The sequence below is a fragment of the Macaca mulatta genome, chromosome 11 (assembly GCF_049350105.2).
Source record: "Macaca mulatta isolate MMU2019108-1 chromosome 11, T2T-MMU8v2.0, whole genome shotgun sequence".
NCBI lineage: Eukaryota > Metazoa > Chordata > Mammalia > Primates > Cercopithecidae > Macaca > Macaca mulatta.
Genome location: NC_133416.1, coordinates 37,152,692 through 37,162,509, shown reverse-complemented (window position 1 = coordinate 37,162,509; position 9,818 = coordinate 37,152,692). Strand labels below are relative to the sequence as shown.

General features: G+C 40.6%; 1 long non-coding RNA gene across 1 annotated transcript in view; it reads left to right on the top strand.

The window, feature by feature from the left end:
• The first annotated feature begins 1,087 nt into the window (after positions 1–1,087).
• The window catches only part of LOC144333231 (uncharacterized), a 66,915-nt gene continuing 58,184 nt past the window's right edge, over positions 1,088–9,818 (top strand). Inside the window, exon 1 of the long non-coding RNA XR_013401743.1 lies at positions 1,088–1,192. This is a non-coding gene — a long non-coding RNA (uncharacterized LOC144333231). The remainder of the gene's footprint in view (positions 1,193–9,818) is intronic.

Genomic DNA, 9,818 nt, shown 5'->3' with positions numbered 1-9,818 from the left:
GTTTCCCACCCATCCCTAATCGACAAATTCTCAGTACAATAGAAAATCGTGTTTTTGTTTTTGGTTTTTTTTTTTTGGTTTTTGTTTGTTTGTTTGTTTGTTTGTTTGTTTGTTTTTTGAGACGGAGTTTCTTCGCTCTCGTTGCCCAGACAGGAGTGCAATGGCGCGATCTCGGCTCACCGCAACCTCCGCTTCCCGGATTCAAGTGATTCTTCTGCCTCAACCTTCCGAATAGCTGGGATTACAGGCATGTGCCACCACGCCCGGCTAATTTTGTATTTTTAGTACAGACGAGTTCTCCATGTTGGTCAGACTAGTATCGAACTCCTGACCTTAGGTGATCCGCCCACCTCGGCCTCCCAAAGTGCTGGGATTACAGGCCTGAGCCACTGCGTTCGGTCTCAGAAAATCGTGTTTTTAAAGCTCTTTCAGTTGTAATATAGTACAGTTCTGTGAGGAGGAGAGCTCTGAGTGCCTACTAGGCATCAGGCAATTTTTCTGTGCTATATACCCACATCTTCCAAACAACCTTATGAGGTCAGTAATGTTATTATCCATGTTGTACAGATGAGGAAAATGAGGCACAGATAATAGAAATAATTTTTTAAGCATCTCATAACTAACCGACGGTGGATTCAAGCCTATAAAATCGGATTGCAGTCTCTATAGCTTGTCTCTTAAGCCTTGTACGTCAGAACTATTATACTTCTTTTAATTTGCAAAAGCAAAACAAACATGAAACTAAATGGAGGTATTATAGAAGTGGGGAAATGGAGAGAGGTGGAAGAGGGCTTTCTGTGTTCAGTAGCAAGGGAAGTGGCGGCAGCTGGCAGTGAGTGGATTAAAATGTTACCACGGAAAGCGCCAGTTTAACTCTGGCCTTGAAATCCTGCCAGCACGCTTCCCAGAGCGTTGCTCCAGGTTGGGTGGACAGGATGGACATCCTCGGTGTTGCCCGCTCTCCATCGCCCCCGGGTGCCGGCGTCCGCGGTTGTCTGGACTTTGGCGCCGGGACCCGCGGGGTTGAGGCGCCAGCGCTGGAGGCGGCGGGGAGTTAGCGACCCTCCGGGGCGGGGGACCACCCCGCACATGCGTCCTCAGCGCCAGACCCTGCGCCGGAGGCGGACACGGATCCGACGTCAAGAAGTGGGCACTGCCCGCCCCTTTTTTTGTCCGTGCCCCTCGGTGCTGGGTGAGATCCTCCAGCACCAGGAGGCGGGAGAGGGAGTGGCTCGGGTGTTGAAGCGGGATAAGCTGGAGGCGGTCGAATCCACCTGCTTCGCCCGCGCTGGCTCAGGGCACTCCGAGCGGGCGCGCGCTTTCTCGCCGGGGTCGTCTGAAGGTCGCGGACTTTGTCCCGCTCTGGAGTTTGTTGCGGATTTGGGCGTGGGTGTGGGTAGGAGGTCCCTTCCTGAAGCCCCGAAGAGCAAGAGGGACATAAGTTGGCGCCTTTCTCTTCCACTACTTTTTTCAAAAAGTAGTGGAAAACCACGGTAAAAACGGAGTTCCCTCCTGGGCTGTAGGGATGCGGGCCGCGGAACCCCCCGCCCCAGGATGTCCCCCAGGGGTCTAGGCTGGCTTCTGTTGGGGCCTCTCCGGGACTGGCTGGGCCGCCCAGGCCCGCCCCTCCCCAGTCCCGGCGCCCTGGGCCCTCTGGTTGCAGGCGTCGCGATTTGCAGCCAGGGCACGCGGGGCAGGTGCAGACTCTGTTGCCGGGGACCTACTCGCCTCCCTCCTCCTGCCTTTCCTGCGAGCGGGGCAGGTGTCCGCTCCCACCCCGACCCCCAGTTCGCGGCCAGAGGGCTGAGCCGTGGTAGCTCCGCGTTGAGTGGAGACCCAGTTGGCTGCCGTCCCGCCGTTAACCCCCGGCAAAGGCGGGAGAGATCGGGGTGAGCGGTCAGTCCTGGAACCTGAGAACGTTTGGGGAGCACGACACAGTCCCGGGAAACCGCTGCTTAACCTCCCTCTCCTGCGTTTTAGATCCTCTTTTGACTGTCCGACATCTGATACTCCTTACTGTATTGTACACTTAAGCATTTGTTAAGAGGATAATCTCATATTGAGTGTTCTTACCACCATACAAGAAAATAGAGTCATGTTGACTGTTTCATCTCCAATTTTAGGAATCTGTACATGACCTAATTTAAATATCCAAACTAAAACAGTATCTTAGTGAATATTCAGAGGGATGCACTGACTCGCTGAACGCTAGAATTTTTCTGTGTTCCACAGTCTGTTGGAAGATGCAACCATGCCTTTTCAGAAAACTAAATCCGACTAAGAGGTATTAAACAGCCTATGTTCTGAGTAATTACACTGACAGTTTACAATGAAGGGGCGTGGGGGAAAGAAGATATTATGACGGACTGGGGTCCTTTGAGAACATAGCAAAGAAGGGAGGGAGTTGAACACCTGGAAGTCCAGTTCGGGAGGGATGCCTGACAGAAAGTTGATCCAAACTAGGGGGAACAGGCTCCAGGGAAGATGGGGAGGGGTAAGGTGGCCACTGAAAGCGCCTTTTTGGAGGTGTGTTTTAGATTCAGGTTCCTCCATAGCCTTTTTCTTTTTAAAACATATTTGCTCTGTTCATTTCTTTCTCTTAATAAATGTTACCTCTGTCCAAACAACAATAACTTTTCATCAAATAATATTTACCTGCACTTTACAGATTTTCTAAAAGTCATAATGGCTTATTGCTATAGTCTGGATTAATTCTTCACAAAGGAGATAAATATGACAGTGGTTTATCAAAGCAGGAGTGTTTTGTTATTGTTTTAATACAATTGACCCTCTGTATCTGTGGTTCTGCATTGTGGATTCAATCAACCAGGGCTGGAAAATATTCGGAGAAAAAAACAGTTAAAAATAATACAATTAAAAACAAAAAAAAATACAGTATAACAACTATTTCCACAGCATTTACATTGTGTTAGGTATTTTAAGAAATCTAGAGATGATTTAAAGGGCATGGGAGGATGTGCAATGTGTGTAGATTATATGCAAATACAAAGCCATTCTATGTAAGAGGCTTGAGCATCCTCAACACCTAGTTGGTAAGGGTGGAGGTTGTGGGGGGTGGTCTTGTAATGAATCCTAGGTGATATCCTGGAACAACTGTATTCTCCTACAAGCCTGGCTTTGTTCAGACATTTTTTTCCTCAATATTTGCCCTCAGTATTTCTTATAAAAATAAAGTAATGCTGTAAGGAGATACAAGACAGAGGAGATTCCTGATTTGGAGGATCTTTTGATCAAATTGTGGAAATGTACAAACAAGAGAGAAATAGTAAAGCAAAGTATTTTAAAATGGCACAGTATAGATTGAAACAAATGGCAAGGAAATGTAGAAGAGAAGAGTGATTACAGAGAGATGTACTTCTGGATGCCAAACTAAGTTCTAATGTATAGCTTTCTTTTCTAAAACGTACCGTGTTAGTCTGTTCTCACACTGCTGATAAAGACGTGGTAATTTATAATGAAAGGGTAATTTATAAAGAAACTGGGTAATTAATAAAGACTGAGTAATTTATAAAGAAAAAGAGCTTTAATGAACTCACAGTTCCACATGGTGGAGGAAAGCAAAAGGCACATCTTACATGGCAGCAGATAAGAGAGAAAATGAGAATGAAGTGGGTTTCCCCTTATAAAACTATCAGCTCTCCTGAGACTTCTTCACTACCACGAGAACAGTATGGGGGAAACTGCCCCCATGATTCAATTATCTCCCTTTGGGTCCCTCCCACCACACGTGGGAATTATGAGAGCTACAATTCAAGATGAGACTTCAGTGGGGACACAGCCAAACCACATCACATACTATAAACCCAAAGTACTTGAGACAAGTCTCAGTCAATTTAGAAAGTTTATTTTGCCAAGGTTACAGATGCACCCATGACACAGCCTCAGGAGGTCCTGATGACATGTCCCTAAGGTGGTCAGGGTACAGCTTAATTTACACATTTTAGGGAGACACAATACATCAATCAATACATGTAAGAGTTACATTAGTTCCATCTGGAAGGGCTGGACAACTTAAAGATGGGGGCTTCCAGTGTCATAGGTAGATCCTAAAATTTTCTGATTGACAATTGTTTTAAATAGTTATTATCCATAGAAAGGAATGTCTGGGTTTGTGGAGACCTCAGTTTTATCATGTAGAGGAAGGCTCCAAGTACCAGGCTTCAGAGAGAATAGACTGTAAATGCTTCTTATCAAATCTAACGTCTGTGTTGATGTAAATTCTGGGGAGCTGTAATGAGGCAGGTCCAACCCTCTCCTCTATCATGTTCTGAACTAGATTTTAAGGTAACTCTGGAATGCCCTTGGCAGAAAGGAAGGGTCCATTCAGATGGTTAGGGGCCTTGGAATTTTATTTTTCTCTTACAATACATATTGGGTTTAATAATTTGACAAAGTATAGGTAGTTTGTGTCAACGAAGGTTTTAGAGTTAAGTTACCTCCCTGCATCACATCGATAAAATCAATAGTAGATGAATTGCACAGCTGTTTTTAGGCATGTATTGAAACAGACCTGTAGGCTTTGCTTTGTCTTGTTTTGTTTTGGCATGGTTCTCGAGGCAGAAAACAGACCAGCTGAAGCAGAGTTTCAAGGATACCAATCAATTACACAACTAACAGTTGCTGTAACCAGAACTTCCTGCATGTTTAACCACTTTTTTTACATGACACCTATCCCCATTTTGCTCCAACCAACCATCAATGTCAGTAAATCCACAGGCTGTAATGATGACTATGCTATTATGAGATATTTTATTTCTAATTAGAAGGTATATTGTGCATTTCTTCTTTATTTGCTATAGGACTTTTTTGAGGAAATTGTGAGGAATTCCATAAATCTGTATGTTATTGCCATGATTAGAGAGACTTTTCTGTTGAATAGACTAGAGATTCTCAAAATGTGGTCTCTGAACCAGCTGCATCAATATCTTCTGAGAAGTTTTTAGAATGCAAACTCTCAGGTACCACCTCAGCCTTACTGAATCAAAAATTCTGGGGTGGGACCCAGAAATCTGTTTTAACAAGCTCTCCAGGTGATTCTAATTCATACTGGAGTTTGAGAATTACTGTAATAGACCATAGTAGGAGGCTTCTCAAAATGTGGTCTGTTGATCATTGCAACAAAAACATCTAGGGTGTTTGTTTCAGGAAAAAATGCATAGTTAGTACTATTTCCTCTTTTCCTCAACCATACTGCATCTGAGTCTGTGATTTGCAGGCTGGCCAACTGCATAGCTAAGTGGCTCATCAGTTAATTCACACACATAATGAAGTTTTACAATCCTTATTGTAGGAGTCACTGTGTACAATGTGTGTGTGTGTGTTTTGAAGTCAATTTATCTATCATTTATTAAAGGAAATGTACACTCAATAAATAACAGGCAGAAGGATAAAATGGAAATATTGGTTTCTTATGTACTGGGAAGGACTAAAGATTAGGCTCCTCCCCACTGAGAAATTAATTTTTCAGTTGCAAATAAGGCTGCCTCCAGATTTAGTGCACTATCTATCAGTAATACTCAAGAACCCTGGTTCTATTACTTACCAGCTCTGTGACACTGTCGTTACTTAACTTCTTTAAGCCGTAGGCTTTCTCATCTGTAACATGGAAATCCTCCTGGATGAATTTTGGGATTTAGCTTAAATGCCATCTCAAAGAGACCTAACCTGACATTTCAATCTGGAGTAGTCATTGTGACATGCACAGTCTCTTCATGGGACTTAGGATCTGTTATTCTTATTTATTTATTTATTGGTTGGTTGGTTTTATTTGCTTCCACTGGAACATATGATGCATGAGGGCATAGAATTTGCTTATTTTGTTCACTCTTGTATGATCAATAACTAGAACATAGTTGGTATTTCACAAATATTTTTTGAATGAAGAATTGACTAATATAAAGACTTGTTCAGGGCCTGGTCATGGTGGTAGCTCTATAAGTGGTTGGAGTATGATAGCACAAGTACATGGGAAGTACTAGGGAGCATGATGGAGTTACCCGGCTAAGGCAAGTCCACAAATTAGAGGCTTGCCTTTGTTTTCTTGTATGATTTATTTTAAAAATATCTTTCATTTTTTTTAATTTCTGATGCTTTCTGAGTTTTAGCTGTGCACATTCTGTTTTCTTCTCTTGTGTGATTAACCAGTTGGTAAAATTTGATATTTGTGTATATTTGATATTGATTTATTTTACAGAATTAAATTTTCTACCTATGTGCAAATAAATATTTATTGTACAAATGAATGATGAAGTACGTGTCCCAAGTGATGATAATTTTTAAATTGCATTGGAATTACTTCTAATGGGCTTAGAATTTTTCCTCCCCCAAATGTTTTTCTTCTTTATGTAAGAAAAATTCTTAAAAACACAAACTCTACTATGTGCAGACTCTCATAATACTTGCTAATAAACCAGCATAAATAATTGTTAATTTAGGTGCTAAAGGAAATAATCTGGTAGGAAGGGGAAAAAATAATGATGAAGGATATAAAAAGGGAAGAATTGCAGGATTTATGTCCTTGCATAGGAAAGAGAGGGAAGAATTAGTACAAAAGTGGAGGGATGGGCATTAGCTTGGAGTCAAGATGATTTATCTATACTATTAGGAAGAAAAGCTGTTACAATTACTTTGTAAATTAGTTAAAAGAAGAAAAGAGAAGAAATATTTTTACTGTTCTTTATAATTACAAAAACATGCTTATTATCCCTCTTTGTTTTAGTGTGGATTCAAGTTCCTGCCTGGAGTTACTTGCTTTTAGCCTGAAGAGCTTCCTTTAGTATGTCTAGTAAGATGGGTTTTTTAGTAACAACTTCTGTTCATTTTTATATATTTCAGAATGTCTTTATTTTGCCATCATTTTAGAAAGACAGTTTTGGTAGAAATAAGGTCTTTGGTTGACAGTTACTTTTTGATCTTTCAGCATTCTGAGTATGTCATTCTCCTACCTTCTGTCTTCATTGTTTCTGATGGAAAGTCAATTGTTAATTTGAATGAGCTTCTCTTGTATGTGATGAGTTATTTCTCACTTGCTGCTTTCAAGATTTTCCCTTTGTCTTTGACATTCAACATTTTTGCTATGATGTTTCCTGGTATGGATCCCATTGCACTTATCCTAATTCGATTTTGTTGAGTTTTGTAGATGTGGTGAATAAATGTTTTTCATCACATTTGGGAATTTTTCAGCCATTATTCTTTGAATATTTTTTTATGCTCCATCACTTCCCTTCTCTTCTTCTGTTATTCCCATGTCATGTATGTTGGTGCACTTAATGGTGTCCCTGCATTTCTGAGGTTCTGCTCATTTTTATTCATTACCTTTTCTCTCTATTCTTTAGATTGCATAATCTCTATTGATCTGTCATCAGATTTTCTGATTTTTTTCTTCTGTCCTCTGAAATCCACTATTGGGTCCCTCTAGTGAATATTTTGTTTCAGTTAATATACATTTTTACTTCACAATTTTCATTTGGTTCTTTGAAAACTTAATTTCTGTCTTTTTATTGATATTCTCTAATTGATGACACATTGTCATCGTACATTTCTTTACTTCTTTAAGTATTGTTTCTTTTAGTTTTTGAAACATATTATAGTAGCTGCTTTAAAATCTTTATCTGCAAGTCCACCCTCTGGTCCCATTCAAAGGCAGTTTCTGTTGCCTGTTTGTGTGTGTGTGTGTATGTGTGTGTGTGTCACACTTTCTTCCTTTTTGCATATCTTGTAACTTTTTTGTTAAAAAGAAAGCTAGACATTTTAGATAACACATTGTAGCAACTCTGGCTACTGAACTTTTTCAGGCTTGTTTTTGATGTTGTTTGCTTGTTTATCTGTTTGGTGACTTATCTGGACTATTTTTGAGACGTCTATTGTACCTTCTGTGTGCAGCCACTGATGTTGCTTCATATAGTGCAGCCTTGGACACATGCACAATCTTTCTATGACGATGGTGGTTTTAGAAGGGTTCTGTTTTACTATTTCTTTGATTTCTTTAGTAAACTATTTGCTTCTCTTGGTATCAGGCTCAGCTGTAAGCCAACACTAATTGCCAACTGATTACACTATTGTTTTTGAGAATGCCCTAGGGCATAGATTGCTCTCCAGTTGCATATAATTAAATCCAGTCCTGTTTCCAGAGGCAGTCTGGGAAACCAGTCTTTGAGATTTGTTCTAGCCTCATGAATGCTCTTCCTAACTGTCTCTTTCCCTGATTCTCTCTGGTAAAATTCTAGTTGGTCTATGATTTCACTTATTGCTCTCGTACCCTTTTTTAGTTGCTTACTACAAAATCTCCGTTGTTTTCAAAAACATCCCTAGGTTTGAAAGTTTCCACACTCTATTCTATATAAAGTAAATTTTCTTAGGGAGCGTTTTGAAGCTTTTTGTTTTTATTGCCAGCCTTTCCCCCTGGGCATGACACCCTGTTTACAAATAAGGCATTTGTGGGGGCAGTAGCCTCTGATCATCTTGGGTTGCCTCTCCTGGCATGGAACCTCTGCCCTACTAGCAAGCTGAAGGTGAGGATAGCTATGACAAACTGTACATCAACTAATGGCGTAAGTCCATAAAGGAAAACTCTGCTGATCAAGACTTTGGGTAATATGTCATTCTAGACAGCCAAGGTTTACAAATAGCTTAAATCATTTCCATTTTAAAGCTTTAATCCTTGTGGATGTGAAACTTTCTCAGATGTATTATATAATTCTCCAACCTTATTAAACAGATCATACTAATTTAATTTCCTTTTGCTTTATGATCAGGAATTATTGTAAATATTAAGTATTGTGGAATGCTATAACATGGTGATATTCTTAGACTTATTGAACAGGAGGTAACTGACCCCATGTTGAAACAATTATGAGTTAATTGCGTGCTTACATTTGGGAGATTTCCTGTAAAATTTAAATTTAATTTATTTTGAAAAATCAGATCTGTGTAGCTTTCATTTCCATTTGGCTACAATTGGCTAATGCTGAGCAGTGGCTGTCCCTTGTATTAGGTTGGTTCGAAAGCAATCAACCTAATAAAAGTTTTTGCATATTTGCAAAAGCTGCAATTACTTTTGCACCAACCTGATAGATGGGCATGTGTTTTCTACTTTATCTCAGTCTTCACCCCTCCTTATTGTTATATACAGGGTTCCTTTACTCATTTGCCTGCTTTGCTTACCCTCTCCCGAAAGTATCAGAGTTTGGTCTTCCGACTTTTTATTTTAATTGCACATGGAATCCAGATAGTCACAATTCTAAAAAAAAAAAAAAAAAAAAAAAAAGAAAAGAAAAGATGGGAGGGGCCCGTAAAAGAGGTAGCAGGCTCTAAGTGAGACCACTAAATGAACCTCGTGACACTTAATTTGACCACTCAGAGGCCTTCTAAAAAATTACTTGTGGCTGGGTGCGGTGGCTCACGCCTGTAATCCCAGCACTTTGGGAGGCTGAGGAGGGTGGATCACAAGGTCAGGAGATCGAGACCACGGTGAAACCCCTGTCTCTACTAAAAATACAAAAAATTAGCTGGATGTGGTGGCAGGCGCCTGTAGTCCCAGCTACGTGGGAGACTGAGGCAGGAGAATGGTGTGAACCTGAGAGGCGGAGCTTGCAGTGAGCTGAGATTGCACCCCTGCACTCCAGCCTGGGCGACAGAGTGAGACTCCGTCTCAAAGAAAAAACAAACAAAATTACTTGTAACTTAAAAAAAATTTACAAACTAGTTTCAGATCAATGAAGTTTCTAGATAGCTAATCTTTTAAAAAGGAAATGTCAATAGAGGACTTCGATGATTATCTTCGAAACTTAATGGATAGG